Here is a 12,300-nt window from a genome sequence, read left to right on the forward strand (position 1 = left end):
ATTCTGTAACTGGTGCTGTGTTTGTCAGGCACCCTCTCACTGGCAGGGCTGCAAAGTTGGATCAAACTTGCTTATTCATTGCCCTTGAAGAGCCCACAGAACGTCTCCTCCACAAAACCTCTAAATACATTTTCCCTCCACTACTGGCTCTCTTTGGAGGCTGCCCCAACACAGCTGGGCACTGGAGTTCACTGATAGATTCTGTGTACAGGAATCATGACTCTACAGCAACAATAAAATCTTATAAAAAGCCTGAGTTGTACTTTTTTCCTTCTGAATTCCCTGTTATTTTGGTTCTGCAATGAGCAGCTTTTAGCTTCAGGAAGTCCTCTCTTCTGTCTATCTTAAATCACTCCTACCTCACTGTGTACTTAATTCTTAAAGTCTTATTCTTCACGGCTTTAGGGCAAAGCCAAGGCACCCCACTCAATGCTAGGTCTCTGCCGAGTGTTCATGAAGTACGTGTCAGTTGATTAGTAAGTGCCTGGTACTTAAAAATCATTATTCGCTTTTCTTCTCCAGGTTCTTCCCTCCAGACTGAAAAACTGCAGCTTCTTAAACCTTTCTTCTCCAACCACTTAATCATCATGTGGCTCTTCTCAAACCCTGATAATCGGCTTTTTTTTTTCTTTATTTTTTAATCATTAGTGAGAGTTTTGAAGAAGGTCCTTAAACCAGAAGAAAAAAAGGAAGTATAATAAAATTCAGAAAGGGCCCACTAGGACTATTGAGTTCAGCTCTCTGCCTTTGGTTGGCAGGCCCTTCAACCAGCTAATAGATCAGGCAGACTGTCCCAGCTCAGCACAACAATGGTCCCAGCCTCTGATCTGAATGTGCACTGCAAAAAAATTAGATTCGGAAGAATGAAAACTTAGTCCCATTGACACTCTTCTCCAGACTGGTGAGGGTCACTGTGGTCAGAAAACTTCAGGCCTGGGCAGAATGTAGTTAGCAGGTTTAATTTAGGCAACTTTCATTGTTCCTTCCAGTGTCATTTCCTTGTGAATCCACAGATTCTCGTGGAGTTCTAGGTGCCATCTGTGGGGTGTGTGTGTGTGTGTGTGTGTGTGTGTGTGTGTGTGTGTGTGTGTGTGTGTGTGTGTGTGTGTGTGTGTGTGTGTGTGTGTGTGTGTGTGTGTGTGTGTGTGTGTGTATGACAAAGAGATGAACTCAGAAAGACTAATTTACACTAAAGCTTTACTGACTTACCATGTAATGCCTCTCCAACGTTTTTACCAAACTGCCTCTAACAGCAGGGGAGAGTGAAGGTGGACACTGAGGCTGGAGGCTCTGGCCTCAAAACCATCTGTCCCAGGAAGGCATTAAGATTTATGTTAAATACCCATGTGATTTTTGCATTCTTCTCCAAAATATGTCCACATAGGCAGGTTTTCTCAAAATGCAAATAGTTTTATCATTATTTTTAGGACATAAGATCAATATATATGAATATATTCTGCAGATAATACAGGAGAAGTTATCAAGAAAAATGTAAAAAATCACCTGAAGTCCCATCTCCTGATGTGACATTTTAAATTTTTTCCCTTCTACACTATTGTCTATTTATAAAGATACATTGCTTATTTTAATGTAAAATGATTTTAAATTACTTACCACTGTGTAAAAAGATTCTGGCTATTTATCTGGTGGCATCCGGTCCAGGCTCTGAGACATTGGCCCAAACTGGTCTCTACTTTGAAGTTGGGACTCAGGTGTGACTCCTCCAGGAACCACGGACATTTCAGAAGAAGACGGAAGAGACAGGGCAGAAGAACTCTCTGGAAATGTACTGGTGGGCACTTTAGGGGGGAGGAGGCTGCATTCCTGCCTCTGCTCTAGCCTCCCAGGGGAAGCGGGCAGCCACCGGTGTGGGCAACACACCTTGCAGTGTGCTGGTATTTCCCTGAATGACCCACCTGCAAACCTAGATTAATCTTCCTTGCAGGAAAGCTTCACCCTCTTCAGCAGAGCGCTAAACATGCCAATTCCTAAAGAAGTGTTTTCTTTCTTTCAGGCACAAAAATTAATGAGCTCTGTCTTTGGCATGGGTTAGAAAATTCCACTGTGGTGTTGGCAGGGCTCACACCAGCATTAGAACTTTGAAAACACCCCATACTGAAAGCTAAGAGGAGCGAAGGTAAGGCAGATTGGTCTGATTTCCTTACTCACAGTGGAAAAAGGGGAAAAAGGAGAGAAGAACAAAGCCTCTGGCTGGGAGAGGTGTGTCCAGTCCGAGGAGGCACTTTCCCAGCTGGTCTCAGAACGCATCCGTCTTTGCAGGCAGCACAATGCCCTCGTTATTGCCCGAGTTCCCACGACACCGTGGCTGACTTGGAGCCCTACTGGCCATGGCAAACGTTCAGATCTGTGGCTGATGGGCACGACTTGGGCAGATTCCTTCAGCTATTGGGGTGGGAACAAGCAGCATTTGCCTTACAGTGTCTCCTTTTTTGCAAAACAGTTGGCGGGCCAAACTGAATGCATACCATGTGTGGCCTAATTGTCAATAAGTATCTGTTCATTCATTCTGTAAATGATTTGTGAGCACCTACCGTGCTCCAGGGGCTGGAGATACAGCAGTGAACAAAACAGACATAAACCGTCTGTACAAGGAGATTTGGAATGGGAGGTGGACAATCAGCACTAAACAAACAAGATAATTTCAAGTACTGGTGAAACAGTGTGATCGGGTAGAAAGTGACAGTGGGGAGGACCCTATTTTAGGATGCTTAGGTAAAGCCTTGAGTGACATTGGAGCTGAAATCTGAATCACCCAAAGGAACCAGCTGCAGAAAGAGGCAGGAATAGAAGTCTTCGGGTAGAGGGAACAGCATGTACAAAGACCCTGAGGCAGGAACATGTTTGGCAGTTTCAGGGAACCAAGTGAAAGCTGTTGAGAAAGTAGTGGTAATGAGCAAGGGGTAAAGAGGCCAGAAAGAAGAACAGGGGATAGATTTATTACAGGAAACATCACATCTAACTTTGTAGAGTGCTTATAGTTTGCGGAGGGCTTTGAATATACACTATCTCAATTATCCCAGTAACCCTATTATCATAAATAAGGAAACTGAGGCTCACGAGATAACTAACTCAAGGTCACAAAACTAGGAAGTGATGGGACAGGGACAATAATGAGGAACTCTCCACACAGCAGGAGAACCATTGTATTACTGTTTTAGAGTTTTTGCAGTGAACAGCCTGTGTCACTGTACATAGTGGCCGTGAGCCAGGTCAAATCTATTTTCTCCAAATTTCTGTGCTTTTTCTATGCTAGGAGCTGTTGGAAATAAAAGAAGAAAGATATTATCTCAGCCATTGGTGAGAACATTATGGATGACTTAGTAGAGGAGCTGAGATCTGAGCCTGGCTTGAAGACTTAGATTGGGGGAAGTACAAGGGGGAAAATCCACAGTGCTTCATTACACGAATATGCATGAAAAACCTAGTATGAGTAGACCATCAGAAGCACTTGCCTCCAGCAACTTGTAACTAAAAAAAGAACATTTATCATTCCATTACATAAAAATCAGAACCATATAGGTAAAATTTTGGTAAATTTAAGAAGAGAAAAAGAACTATCCATAATCTCATCCATGAAACACAATAACTTTTCTGCATTTTGGTGTATTTCCTTCCAGTTTTTTCCCTCTAGGCAAGCAATCTGTGTGTGTACATGTATCATATGTACACAGACACCACAAACACATACGCATATATGTATATATTCACCTTTGTTGAGGTATAATTTACAGGCTTTAAAATTTACACATTTTAAGTGTACAGGTCAATGAGTTTTGACAAGTGTATACACCTGAGTAACTAACATGATAAATATCTAAAATACTTTCTTTACCCCATAAAGTTTCCAGTGCCCTTTAACCCATCCCCAAGAGTGGAATTGCTAGGTCATAGGGTAGGTCTGTATGTTTAACTTTATAGGAAACTACTGGGAAGTTTTCCAAAGTAGTTAGACCATTTCACATTGCATGAGAGTTCCACTTGTTCCACATACTTGCCAACACTAAGTATTGTTGCTCTTTTAATATTAGCCATGCTGGTGAGCATATAGTGGTTTTAGTTTGCATTTCCCTAATGTATTAGTCCATTCCTGCTGCTTATAACAAAATACTTGGAATTGGGTAATTTATAAGAAAACAAAATTTATTGCTTACAGGTTCTGAGGCTGAGAAGTCCAAAGTCCATCTGGTGGTGGTGACAGTGATCCAGGGGTCTCACATTGCAAGATGGTGGAAGCAGAGAGAGAGACAGACTCCCCTCTTCTTTTTAAAGCCCTCAGAACCACACCCCTGACCTCCATTTTTAATCCATTCACCACTGCATGGCCCTGTAAGGTAATCACCTCTTCAAGGCCCCACCTTACAATTACCATAGTAAGATTTCCCACCCTCTTTACCGTCACAGGGGGGACCAAGTTTCTAATACATAAAACTTGGGGGACACAATTCAAGCTTCAGGGAATTTTGGGGGGACAAAGTTCAATCCACTACACCTGATCACTGATGATGTTGGGCATTTTTTTCACAGGCAAGTGTTTTCATAGTTGTGATTCTTTGTAGTCTCTGCTTTTTAAATTTACACTTAATATCAGCATTCTTCCATGTTACCGCATAGTCTTTGTATTAGTCCATTTTTGTTGCTTATAACAAAATATCTGAATCTGGGTGATTTATAAAGAAAATGAAATTTATAACTTACAGTTTCAGAGGCTGGGAAGTCCAAAGTCCAGGGAACACATCTGGTGAGGGTCTTCTTTGGTGGTGGCTTTATAGCAATGCAGAGGTCGCACATGGCAGAAAATGGTGGACCAGAGAGTTAGAGAGCCTCTCATGTGCTCTCCTTTTAAAACCCTCAGAACTATACCCCTGACCACCATTATTAATCCATTCACTACAGCAGGGTCCTCAGAATCTAATCACCTCTTCAAGGCCCAACCTTTCAGTCATCACAATAGGATTTCCCACCCTCTCAACACTGTCACAGTGTGGGCCAAGTTTCCAATATGTGAAACTCTGGAGGTCACAATTTAAGCTTCAATGATCTTGGGGGGACATTCAATCCAGTATTTATAACTGTTAAATTAAAGACTGAATATTCCAACAAGAGATTCTCTACAATTTATTTAATCATTTTTATGTCTGACATTTAAATTATTTCCAATTTCCCACAATTCTAAATAACACTGGCATTAACACCTTAGTGCATATATTTTCCCCCATATTTTAGATTATCCCTTCCCCCCATATTTTATATTATTTTCTGTAAGTTAATCACAGAAATGAAATTACCAGGTCAAAGGCCTTGAGAGTATAAAATATGAGGTGGACATTGAGACTGTTAGTCTTCCAAAGCACAAGCTAAGTTCCCTTTTTCAGCTCTTAGCTCCATCCTGAGGTCTCTGAATTGGGCCCCTTTCATTAATGTGATTTTTTTGTCTAGAGGCAGAGCTAATAGCTGTTTGTAGCCAATTATAGACAGTCCCCGACTTACAATGGTTTGACAATGATTTTTTGACTTTATGATGGTGCAAAAGTGATGGGCATTTGGCAGAAACCATACGTCAAATTTTGAATTTTGATCTTTTCCCAGGCTAGCGATGTGTGGTGCAATACTCTGTTGTGATGCTGGGCAGTGGTAGCAAGCTGCAGCTGTTGCCAGATGATTCTGCCCAACTGTAGGCCAATGTGAGTGTTCTGAGCATGATTAAGGCAGGCTAGGCTAAGCTATGATGTTCAGGAGGTTAGGTGTTTTAAATGCATTTTTGGCTTATGATATTTTCAATTTACAATGGATTCATCAGGAGGGACATAACCCCATCATAAGTCGAGGAGCATCTGTCATCTGTATTTTTTGAGCCCTGGGTAATGCTGAAAAGGTCAATACTGTTATTGACACAATGCTCTGGGACAACAGGCTTCATTTTCTCTCCAGCTAAGTTGAAATGTGGGGAAGAACTCTGGGGTGGCTTGCCCCCGAAGAATGGTCGGTCTGTGAAGGTGAATAGTCAAGCAGCGATTGGATCCATTCAGAGGCAATTCCAGAATTTCTGTATGTGAAGTGTCTGATTGGAGGGGGCTGGGAACTGGAAGAGATTTTCTTGCCATGAGCAGTATTTTCATCCAGATTGTACGTTTGTTTGGGGGGATTCTGGGAGGCTAATGATGATGGGAAGGAGCATAAGGGAAGAGTTGGGGGTGGCAAGTAGGGCCCAGTGCACAGGCAGTGGAAGAGCTGGATGAATCCTGCCACCATGCAGGGGTGAGGCTGGGCATAGCCATGGCATTGGGCCAGGCACCTAGAAAAGCACATTAATCCTACCAGGCTAGCAGAGACCTTTATCAACCCCTCTCTGCAAGCATCTGCCACTCCCTAAAAGCATGAACAAGAAGAGCCACTGTGCAAGATTTGCCTCCTTATTGTCTTCCCTGGAATGGTCCAGGGAAGTGGAAAGCAGGAGGAATTTATGTAGCAAATCAGTCCCCTGCAGGTAGCACATTCAGGCCTCCTGAGTGGAAGAAAAGGCCTTTGGGCCAGGTGGCCAGGCCTCCCCCTGAGCATATCAGCATTTCCTCAAGGCATTCTGGATGACACTCCAAAGGGCAAACAGCTGAATGCCTCCATCTGCCCTGAGTCCTGACACTCACCAGCAATTCCCAGAAATTCCCAAATGTACCCAGCCAGTTTATGTCTTTCCCTCTCTACACTTGAACTTATCAAGGACAAACACAATTCCTTATTCATGATATCTTAGTTTGGATTCCCCCAGGAGCAGACCCTGAGACAAGGATTTGAGGGGAAGTAGTTTATTTGGGGGTTGATCCCAGGAAACACAAGTAGAGGGGTGGGGACGGGAGACAGAGAGGGGGGCAGCAGTGTGAGGTGCGTTATTAAGCCAGTTACCTCTGCATGCCCCCGAGGCTCAGTCCTGTGGGGACCTCTGTGAGTTGGTGCAGAGCATGCCTCCAAGTTGTCCCACCTGAGCAGGGAGGGAGCTGGGGTACTTATACACCAACTGCTACTAGTTATTGTTTGAGGATGTTCCTGGGAGGCTTTAATTCCTGGCACATGCAGCTACCCTGCTTGTAGGCAGGGTAGGCTCCAGCAGCTGGAGAGAGCCCCCAAGCAAAGAGATGCAAGCGTTGGTGGCTGGAAGTCGGGCTACCTTTGTACACTGAAGTGGTAAGCCTGAGAGACTCCGACAGGGCACTGGCAATGTCATCTGTGCCACCCCAACACCAGGCTCAGTCCTGGAACAGAGCCTCAATAAAGCATGTTGGTTGGACCCAGAGGGCTCAGCTAGTTTTGTCCCCACAGCTACAGCTTCTTTTTATTCTCCAGCAACCCCTGAATACTGCCATCATCTGGCAGCACTATTTTAGTATCAAACCCAGGAGACCAGAGCCCCTTACATGTTCTCAAAGTGTAGTCCCTGGACCAGTAGCAACATCACCGGGAAATCCGTTAGAAATGGGAATTCTTAGGTCCTACCCCAGACCTACTGAATCAGAAACTCTGGGGGTCGGGCCCAGGAATCTGTAACAAGCCCCCCAGGTGATTCTAATGCACCCTAAAATTTTAGAGACCAACTGTTTTAGACTCTAAAATTTAAGGCAACCCAACAGTTTCCAGAGTGAAACCATTTGCTCTTTGGTTAGAATGCTCCTCCCCCCAACCCTAAACCCCAGAGGAAAAAGGGAATGAAACTTCTAGAAACAGTTTTTACTTTGCGCCCTTTTGTGAGTTTTTCTTTTCTTTTTTTTTTAGGCTTATTAAATACAAATTGTACATAATTTTCAATTACCAACAATGAAAAATAGCCCAGGCACGTATAGAAGATAACCTAAAAGTTATCTATGTTGAACCTAACTGGGTGGGAGGTGGATTTTGGTTCCTGTTTGTTTTCCTGAGCTAATATTTAAATTAGTTTGAGGCCATGCCACGTAGGCAGTAGGGGAAAAGTCAGGGGTATACCAGTAGAAGAAAAAGCTGCCCTGGAATTTTAAATCGATCATAGAAAATGTGCAGAGTTGGTGGGTACCCATGTAAGTCACTTCGTTTGGGAAAACTGTTTAAAAGATGGGTTTGGGTTCATCAAGTTAACCCAGGCCAGGCGTGCTAGGAATGGTAGTGGGTGGTTTCATCAGCCGTCTCCCAGACTGATGTTTCCTTGATCGTAGACACCCCTCACTGCTTGAGCAGTGCCGGCCAAGAATAGCACCTAGATGTGTCCATTTCTCCTGGAGGATAGTCACTCCTGCCCCACCCTGTCCTCTGACTCCAGCAGTCACAGCAGTGAGGCCACCCAGTTGTGTGACATCATAATGTGGTCCATTCAGGATCTTGGGACTGATTTGCCCCATGGGGCCAGGACATAAGCTTAATCTCCTAGGGCTGGCCTGCAATCACAGACCCACAGCAACTGAGACACCACCTGCTGCCACTGACTTATCGGGTGCCCCTGGTGAGTATTCAGAACTTGCCAAGCATTATGGAAGGAGACACAGCCAATAGCTGGCTGGCTTAGCACTTTGGGGTCTCATACTCACAACAGGGTTGGATGGGCCAAACTGGTGGCCGAGAGTGTGCCAGGACAAATCTCACATGCTAGCTAGGAAAGCTGACTCACCAATGCATATATCCCTTCCTCCAAATCTCTTCCTGCTGGGTAGCCACCTGCAGGAGGTAGCACTCTAACCACCTCTAAGGCTCAGTGTGCCACATGTGCCAGCTCCCAGGGCAGAAGTCACTTGCATTCTTGATATACACTCAGGGGCAGAGAGGACAAGTTCTCAGATGGCAAATCCACCAGAGCACCATCCCTAGCCCTAATAGAGGTCAGAGGCAGCCGTTGTCCACACGACACACCTCGCAGCAGTGTGAGCAGAGGTAGCTTCACAATGCCTAAGGCACCTCCCCACCAAAACGTGCACAACGGCCCTGCCTTTTGTAGACTGCCGTCTTGCTTTGGCTGCTTTTAAATACAGCTCCAGAATACCCTCTGGGGTATCAAATCCTCTTTGGAACAGTAGGAGAGCTTTGGGATGGTGATGGGAAGTGGGTAGATGGATTAGAACACAGAAAAGTTGGTAAATTGAAGGTGGTAGGGGTGGGGGCAGGGACCACAGCCATCGAGCTGGGAGGTTGCTGGCTCTTCCCGCCAGGCCCCCAGCAGTTGCTGAGGTGCTTTGAGGCCCAGGGGCTTCTACAACAGACAGTGGGGATGGGCTCAGGGGTCACAGGAGGTAGATAGAGCCAGCCTCCCCCATCTGTCTATCCATGGGCTCCCTGCATCCAGATGGGCAATTGGCCATTGCAGCAGCATACCCCGTCACCTGCAGGAGTGGTTTTTCTGGGAACCCCATGATTTTGAGCAGGCTCCTGGCTTGACCTGACTGTGTAAAGCAGGAAGGGAGGGAGGGGACCGGAGAAATCTTTTCCCTTTGGCTGCGCCATCCCCCCTCCATCTTGTGTGTCATGGGCTGAAGCTGACCTCTACTCACACACAAGAGTCCAGGACTCCAGGGGCTCACAGGGCATGCTGAGAACATTTGAGCTCCATCTTAGGCCCTGCTGAAGGAAAAGAACAGTATAGGGCCAGAGCTAAAGGGGCTTGAGGTCCTCGGCCGGTGGCAGCCTCATTCACAGAGCAGGGAGCAAACACCGCACTGCCGCGTGCCAGGCCCACCCCCTGCGTCACTGCTCTCAGTTCCACCACCGCTCCGCGAAGTTGTTTTCTCGCACTCATTTTACATATATGGAAACCAAGAGCTGTGTTCTGTGCTGAACACTGTGTTCAAAGAGGGACATTGACCTGGAAAGTATATACACTCCGTATCAACCATCCCGTACATTAGAGCACTCTGAAAATAGAATGGGCTGCTTTGCAAGGCAGCGAGAGTGTGCAGGCAAGTGGGGGGCCTCCTGCCAGCAGGGCTGGGACAGGACTCTTTCCATCAGTCAGAAGCTGGACCAAAACGTCTTTAAAGGCCATTTCCAAATCCAGATTGTAGGATTCTGGGTCTCAATGCCTTGCTAATTCTCCATGTTTGAACAGTGACGGGTCAGGCCTTCCAGGGCTGCTGCAGACTTTGTTAGGCAGAGAAAGCTGGAAGGAACTGTGAAGATCAGCTGGGTCACCTGGCTGGGCCCCAGCAGGAAACAGGAGCCCAGGCTGTTAAGAGAGCAGTTCCAGGCCACAGGGCCAATTCGCAGAGTCAATATGTGTTGAATGAAGGAAAAAAGGACCTAGCTTGAGTGCTAATCAAACATCCCTATGCCCATCTCTCTACTTCTCCTAAGACTCTTTCCTATCTAGATTGACTCAACCACCATTTACTGAGCACCTCCTGTATGCCAAGTGTGTTCCCAGAGATTATTTCACGTACTCCTCCTCTAACCCCATCAGGTGGGTGTTTTTGTCCTCATTTCTCAGATGAGGACAGTTAGGTAACCACCCCAGAGATTAGGATACTGTGGAGATGTCACAAACACTAAATGACAAAGCAGGTCTCACTAACCCCATGGAGAACCTGCATTCTCCATCTGTGCCTCCCAGCTCGCTCGAGGAAGCATTTCCTTTCCTCTCCTTCCCCTAAGACACACTGCCATTGACCTCCCAGTTCCATGGAGGCTATTCAGGCCCCTCCTGGACTCTGTCCTGGATGATGTTGGGCTCCTGGTGGGCCCACCTGGTTCATTCCCTAGGCCTCTTGCTCTGACGGGACAAGACAGAGCGACCGTTTCCATGCCAACAGATGTTATGTGCAGAAGAAGAAAATATGCGAGTCGAAATCAGCTTCAGCTAATTGTGGCAATTTCCCTTCCGTGTTGCCCTGAAATAGTAGCCACGCTCACGTCTTCTTTCACATCAGGGAGCCCCGAATTGGCAGTTTAAATGAGGTTGCAGAGAAGTCAATTAAACAGACCTCTTTGCTGCCTGTGACTGTGGATGAGACCTGATGATACTCTTTGGGTAAGGCCCGGCTTCAACTGTTTGTGGACTTGGCCTCTTGCTGTGGCTAATTCGGATCCACTATTAGGCTGGAAGAGCCTCATTTAACCCTGGGATAAACTGGAACCTCAAGGGATTTAATGAAGTACCAAGCTTAAGAGCACATGGTCTGACCTTGAACTCTGATCCTGGTCTTCTTCTGATTTGTTGTAGAGCCAGTACTGGCCAATAAACCTTTCTGCACTGATCGGAGTATTCTGAATCTGCACTGTCCAATGTGCTAGCCACCAGCCCATGTGGCTATCGAGCACTTCAAATGTGGCTAGTGGGACTGAGGGGCTGCATTTTAGATTTTAAGTTTAGAGTGGCCTTGTCCTTGGTCTTTCTCTTTAGCGTGTGCTGATGCTGCCACACTCTTGTTAGCATCCGGCCAGCCATCTCCTTGAGACCAAACACTATGCCTTCAATTAAGTTGCAGAGTTCTGATGGAGAGATATTTGAAGTTGATATGGAAATCCCCAAACAATCTGTGACTATCAAGACCATGTTGAAAGATTTGGGAATGCATGATGAAGGAGATGATGACCCAGATCCTCTACCAAAAGTTAATGCAGCAATATTAAAAAAGGTCATTCAGTGGTGCACCCACCACGAGGATGACCCTCCTCCTCCTGAGGAGGATGAGAACAAAGAAAAGTGAACAGATGATATCCCTGTTTGGGACCAAGAATTCCTGACAGTTGACCGAGGAACATTTTTTTAACTTATTCTGGCTGCAAACTGCTTAGACATCAAAGGTTTGCCTGATGTCACATGCAAGACTGTTGCCGGTGTGATCGAGGGGGAAACTCCTGAGGAGATTCACAAGACCTTCAATATCAAAAATGACTTCACGGGGAAGGAAGCCCAGGTACACAAAGAGAACCAGTGGTGTGAAGAGAAGTGATAGGTTGTGCCTGACACTGTAACACTGTAAGGATTTTTCCAAATACTAGTTGCACTGCTCTGTTTATAATTGTTAATATTAGACAAACAATAGACAAATGCAACAGCAAATCAATTGTATTAGTGGAATATTGTCCTCATTGCATGTGTAGTTTGAGTACAGATTCCAAACCAATGGCAGAGTTTCTTCTAGTGTGATCAAAAGTTTCTTTTTTCTTTGCTTGAATAAAACTGAAGTGTGAGTTCTCTATAGAAAGTGACATTTTGGTCTTTCCCTCTTCTTTGTAAAGCAATTTCTGCCTAGTTTATTGTCCATTTAACTTTAATAACCTTTTAAAAGTTGGCATTGTAAATAAAACAACTTGCTAAAAGTTTTCTGAAATAGA

General features: G+C 45.4%; 1 pseudogene; it reads left to right on the plus strand.

The window, feature by feature from the left end:
- Positions 1-11,426: 11,426 nt before the first annotated feature.
- LOC103603931 lies at positions 11,427-11,915 on the plus strand (annotated as a pseudogene).
- Positions 11,916-12,300: the final 385 nt, after the last annotated feature.

Source organism: Galeopterus variegatus, unplaced genomic scaffold (assembly GCF_000696425.1).
Source record: "Galeopterus variegatus unplaced genomic scaffold, G_variegatus-3.0.2 Scaffold129, whole genome shotgun sequence".
Lineage (NCBI taxonomy): Eukaryota > Metazoa > Chordata > Mammalia > Dermoptera > Cynocephalidae > Galeopterus > Galeopterus variegatus.